Source organism: Mixophyes fleayi, chromosome 4 (genome assembly GCF_038048845.1).
Source record: "Mixophyes fleayi isolate aMixFle1 chromosome 4, aMixFle1.hap1, whole genome shotgun sequence".
Classification (NCBI taxonomy): domain Eukaryota; kingdom Metazoa; phylum Chordata; class Amphibia; order Anura; family Limnodynastidae; genus Mixophyes; species Mixophyes fleayi.
Genome location: NC_134405.1, coordinates 228,874,116 through 228,880,719, shown reverse-complemented (window position 1 = coordinate 228,880,719; position 6,604 = coordinate 228,874,116).

Sequence of the window (6,604 nt, the reverse complement as noted above, 5' to 3'; positions counted from 1 at the left end):
TTGCACAAAACTCCTGTATGTACTTCCAACAACTTTTTTTCTGAAAGAGTATATGCTAGTTTGTAAAAAACATTTATATGGATGGAGAGATTCAGAACGCGATATGAAGCATTTTTCTCCATCTCCTTTGAGCCACATCTGTAATGTATTTCACCCCTATAGCTTGTAGAGCACCAAGGCTACAATCGCCACACCATATAAGGCTCTTATAGTCCAACATACCTACTCCTCCACTCTCAGAAGACCTATAAGCTACATACCTGCCATCAGAAGCTTAAGAAAAATTGGGTAAACTGATAAAACAAAAAAGCAGCTAACCGCACAATTCTGCTGCTCAAACTTCAGACTTTTGTGGCCTTGCTACAATTTTGGGCCTGTTCCCAGCCTCTTCCATATCAGGTGAATCCTGTTAGAAGATTTATCCTATTCAACGTAACTGGCTCCATTTGTATTATTGTCTCCAAATTATGGCTTCAATAACAGTCATACTTCTGTGACAAAAAGAAAAAATGGTTACATGCATAAAACAGTGAGCCAGTTATATTCTCAGTGACCCCCACTGCATAGTGTTCTGTTTTCTTAAGGAGCCACTCTTCTCCCAGTGCCAGACAATCACAGGCTGGAAGCAATGACTTTCTTCCCTGCTTTAACTTCCAGCAGCCAATTGGAGTTCAGGGTAAGAATTTATTTCATACATAGGTTTAAAGCACAACAACAAGAGACTATGACCTAATGCAGTGGTTCCCAAACTTTTGCAGTTCGCGGCACCCTTAGAGTCTCCAAATTTTTTCAAGGCACCCCTCCAAAATATTTATTGAGCAGTCCTGTTTTAGAAGTAGTTGGGTCAAAAAATTGTAAAAAGTATTTAGGTCAGGACAGAAATACTTATTTAGTTGTATGCAAAAATGCCCCCTCTGCATCCAGACACACTGCCCTCTCTCACACTGCCCCCTCTCCCCTCTGTCACCCCTCCTCTGCCCTCTCTCACAATGTCCCCCTCCTCTGCCCTCTCACGATGTGTCTCCCTCCACTGCCCCTCTCACACTGTGTCCCCTCCACTGCCCCTCTGTCCCCATCCTCTGCCCCGCTGTCACCCTCCTCTGCTCCACTGTCCCCATCCTCTGCCCCGCTGTCACCATCCTTTGCTCTGTCCCCCTCCTCTGCCCCGCTGTCACCATCCTTTGCTCTCTGTCCCCATCCTCTGCTCTCTGTCCCCCTCCTGTGCCCCGCTGTCACCATCCTTTGCTCTCTGTCCCCCTCCTCTGCCCCGCGCCAGCCATAAAAAACCACAGAAACTTACCAATCCGTCGGGCGCCGGGACCCAGCAGCCTCCTCTCTCCCACAGCAGCTTGTTACTGACGTCGATATTCAGTGACAGCTGCGGGAGAGAGGAGGCTGCTGGGTCCCGGCGCCCGACGGATTGGTAAGTTTCTGTGTTCTTTTTTTTTTTTTTTTTATGGCTGGCCTGCGGCACCCCAGTGACAGCGCCGCGGCACCCCAGTGACAGCGCCACGGCACCCCTGGGAGCCGCGGCGCACAGTTTGGGAACCGCCGACCTAATGTAACTTAAGTGCCACTTGCTGATTCCCTGCTAACTTCAAGTGGCAACAGCACTCTTATAAATTGCATAGAATACATGATTTCACTGACAAGGTATCAAAAGCTTCTCATCTGGTTGTTCAGCATTCTGACAAATATATTTGCTAACTTGTGCAGCTTTATAACAAACCACAATGGCTATGTAGCTGCCGGCTAAATCACAGCACAACCTACTCGTGTGGGATGGTGTATCAGGGTCCGGAGTCCAAATCGCAATAATGAGAGAGAAAAGAAAGCAGGACAATAATAACAAAAAATAGTATGCAATACAAAACCCCAAATCTTAAAAACACAGTGTAAGAGCTCCACAATATGTGGAACTAATAGTCCCTATTTTAATACAGAGTAAAGCTTGAAGTTGCTATATTATTAATAATGTTTCGGCGAGCAAAGAGTCAACAACTAAACACAAGCAAATATAGATAGAATAAACAGCGCAAGCTCTTAGTTTTAAAGCTGCCTATGTGAGGTAACGTCTATCCACAACGGAGTTGAATCAAAAGTACACTGGCTAAAACATAAATACCACACATTAAACGGCGCTAAAAAACAATCCTAATTTATAGTAGTCAATCATATATATAGTCTTTATGTTGTTCCCTTTCTAGAATCAGCATGGATGTCCAAATTATCGGTATGGTATTCCACGATAGAGCCGCAATATAACTCCCACAATGATGGTCCCTTTCAAATAATACTTAGATCAATTTCTTCAAAACATCACGGTGTCCCCTTAGGGAATGCACTCACCAGACTTCCGTGATCAAACTGCGGGAGATGTTTCCACGATGACGGCTTCACTCCGGAGTTCACTCTCCAATGCTGTCACTGTTATCCGAGCTGTCCCGCTGCTTCCAGGACACGATCTGAACGGACACACTCACTCAGCGGAGATGAGACTACCCCAATCAGTGATTAATCAATACCGCACAATACTCCTGATGTTTGAGAACTAGTATCCGACCATATGCTTCTTCTTGTAATCACTTTCTCGGTCCGTATTTCTTAATTCTAGATCAGGCTCTTGTCACTGGGGGTCTCAGTCTGTCATGGTGCTTCAATAAAGTCCCCCATCCTGTTATCTTAAACAGAGCAAGATTGCAACATTCATGCAGGAAGTTAGCACACTGCAAGCTCTCCATAGCACTTCCACAGTACTTTATTGAAGCACCATGACAGACTGAGACCCCCAGTGACAAGAGCCTGATCTAGAATTCAGAAATTAGGATAAATTAGGATTGTTTTTTAGCGCCGTTTAATGTGTGGTATTTATGTTTTAGCCAAAGAGTTAACAACTGTTTTGTTTGTAATATGGGATCACACCCTTTTTGCATCCATGTTCTTTTTATAAACTGGAACTTGCATGCACATTGCATTCCAATCTAAATCAGGCCCACACTGTCCAATAGATGCTAAACTACAGGCTCTGCATATCAAAATGAGGTCTAGCCAATGGAGTATTGCTACAAGCAGAACAAAACGAAATTGAACATGACACCATCTCTGTTCAGCTACTAGACATATTAAGATCAACTATTATAGCAGATTGTATAATCACAGATGATCCTGATAAGCCAGCTGGACTAATATTTCACTACACTTATATCAAGGCATCTTACCCACCTTCTATCACCTAGAAAGTACCACATGTCCAATTATAAAGCGCTATGGAATTTGCTGGCGCTATATAAATAAATGTTGATGACGATAATGATAGTTATTGTGACCAAACAGTCTAACATCCCCACAACCCAGATTAAGTTTATCATTGATGTCATTCGTTTCGTGCTTGAGCACAACTATTTGTGGTTCAGAGGCCAATATCGTAAACAGATCCAGGGGACTGCAATGGACAGCAAATTTGCGCCCAGTTATGCTAGTATTTTCATGGCATATTGGGAAGATAGGTGCATTTGGCCAAACAACCCCTTCATTGATAATCTTTGCCTATGGAGAGGATTCATAGATGATATACTATGTACATGGAAAGGCACTGACGACCATCTAGAATCCTTCATCACTTGCATCAATAACAATGACTTCAACAATTCACGCCCTACAGGATTAAGACCAGGGTTGAGTTCCTCGATATGGAAGTGTATACTGAATGAAAAACACTTAAGACTAACACTTTTATAAAAAAAAAAAGTTGATTACAATACATTTATACCTGCATCAAGCAGCCATCACCATACATGGCTTAGGAACATCCCCATGGGGTAGTTCATGAGGAACTGTTCTTAGGTTGAAGTTTTTTAAAAACAAGCCACCTCACTCAGGAACACGTTTCTAGAAAGGAACTATGAGCTCAAAACAGTCGATTAAGCTTACAAAGACACAGTAAAAATGGAGATCCCCTACTCAAACAAAACAGGAAACTCAAAACCGAACATTTGTCCATTATCACACAATACAACGACCATTCCAAACAATTTGAAAAAAATAGTCGAAAAACATTGGCCAATTCTTATGAAGGATGCGAAATTGTGACCATTTTCCCTGCTAAACCCACGTTCACATATAAAAATAATCTAATCTCAGAAGCAAATTAGTTTCCAGCTTTCTACCATGTGCGATTAAAAGGAAGCTAGAGACATTGCTAGGTGAAGAGACAGAAGGTTTTTCCTATTGCAACCGCGACCAAGCAAGAAGAATCACAGGATAAATTATGACTAAAGTCATCAGGTCCTTCAAATCTAATCACGCCAGCACAGAATTTAAGATAAAATAAAAAAATCAATTGCAATACGGTGGGGGTAATTTACCTTTTTGAATGCCCATGTACATTCCAGTACATAGTGTGCACCATATGGAGCTTGCACATAAGAATCTCGGAACACCCGAGAAATATTTTAAAAAAAACAGATGGAAACAGACATGGGTATATTTATTAAACTGTGGGCTTGAAAAAGTGGAGATGTTGCCTATAGCAACCAATCAGATTCTGTCATTTTGTAGAATGTACTAAATGAGAACTAGAATGATTGGTTACTATAGGCAACCCTACAGTGTCTCTATTATTTGCAACATCACAAGCATGACCCTACCACACTTAAGTTCATAGGTATCAAGAAGGTCCCCATATCCAGAGAAGAGGCCTGCTGGATTTATGATCTCTACACCCTCTCCCCAAGGGGCCTAAACCTTGATTTCGATTTAGGGACCTTTCTGGCTATGGATTAATTCCATTTAGTAAATACGGGTTGCTCACTTACTGCAACTGTATTATTTTACAGAACATTGCTTCGGTCCATGAATTGTAAGTGAAGACTGTCAGTCCCTACCTCTGACAACAAGCGAATATAGGAAGACTACATTCAATTTGCCTTTGCCCTGCAATTTGGTTTACTTAGATTTGTATGTTGTAGTAACTCTCAAAGGGTTATAATTTGGAACATGAACAAACAGCTCTGTAAGGGCTGTTTACGATTGCTATAAAAGTCTGGAAGAATTTCCTTATACATGGATATCTACTTCAGCAGTAACCTTCTGTTCTTCATTACTACCCTAAAACTGCAGCTTTATTTTTTCCTCACTTTTGGCACACAATGGGCCGAGGATTACTTCTGGGATCTAAAGCAACACTAGCCACTCATCCTGAGTGGTATGGAAAAAAGTCCCTACAAGCCATCTCCTAGATATCCAGTGATTCTACAATTCAAGCAAGATTTGTTTTGCCTACATTTTTTACTAAACTGTTTATAACCTGCACCCGTGGACTAAACCAAGTCCAGTACTGGGATCTGCCCATAAGTCCCTATTTCTACCTCTGGACTAGGTGGACATATTAAACTCAACTGTCCCTGGGCTCAGGTGTCCCTGAACTACCGTACTACCGTGCTAACAAATATAGGAGTACCAAGTAGCCCTTTTTTACTATCTTTTACCATGGACACAAGTTGACCTATTTTAATCATTGTCTTCTGCAGGACTGCATTATTGACTATTTGTATTGAATATTGTTTATTACATTGTTATCACAGTTCTGCACAGAAATTACATTTCCTTTCCCTACTCCATGGCAGCCCTTACAATGGGTTAATCCATAATCAGTGTAGACAGGAAGAATTTTGTCCCAACTGGCACTTATATAAGGCAGCTCCTCCTCTTCCTCAGTGTCTTTTCTTCCTGTCTCAGCAGTGTATAGAACAGGAAGTGTAGTGAGTGGTTTTTGTTTTATTTTTTATTTTACTCGAGGGCTTACCTGGAGGTTTTGCTGGCTTTCCTCTGAGCTGGCTGTTGGGATGACAGCTCCAGCAGGGCAAGTGTCGGACAAGTCTGCCTCTTTGAAGTTTAGTAAGACTGCCGGTGGGCGTGCACACTTGGAAATCGCAGTGCACTGCCGGCCGCGGCAGCGCTATTCCCTGTTTACTTCACCTGTCAGGATGGAAACAGGTGAGGTAGTAAAATAATCTGCTAATGACTCACCTGGTTTAAATCAAAAGCAGGCACTGTTGAGCAGCTGCAGCCCATTTATGAGGCTCAGTATTGGCTTGGTGTTTGATGCTACAGGATCTAGCAGTTTAACTGGATAGTACACTATGGACCAGGAGCCCACCCAATAAAAGCTAAAGGACACCCCAAGGTAAGCCCTTAAAAACGGAGTTTTGGTTTCTATTAGCTTACTTAGGTCCTTTTTTCTATCGTTTACAGTACCTCTGTGGAGCTTGTGCAGGGAAAAAGGAAATATAAACTGAAGAATCGTGTATGTGCAGCTTGTGATGTCAGTTTACCGAAAGATTGTACTGATCCATTGTGTGTGTCATGCACCCCAGAAACGGTAGAGGAGCCTGGGCCCCCTGAGCAATTTAAGCAGTTCTTTTCATGGATGGTGAAAGCAATGTAAGAGTATCAGACCCCAGAATAGAGAAGGATAAGGGACAGGATCCCTATAGCAGAAGATATGGAGGAAGTAAGGCCAGGGCCATCCTCTGAAACTTTTAGTTCTGCTCAGAAATGGGATTCAGAGTCAGATAGTGAGGAGGAAGTGAAAGAGGATCCCAGG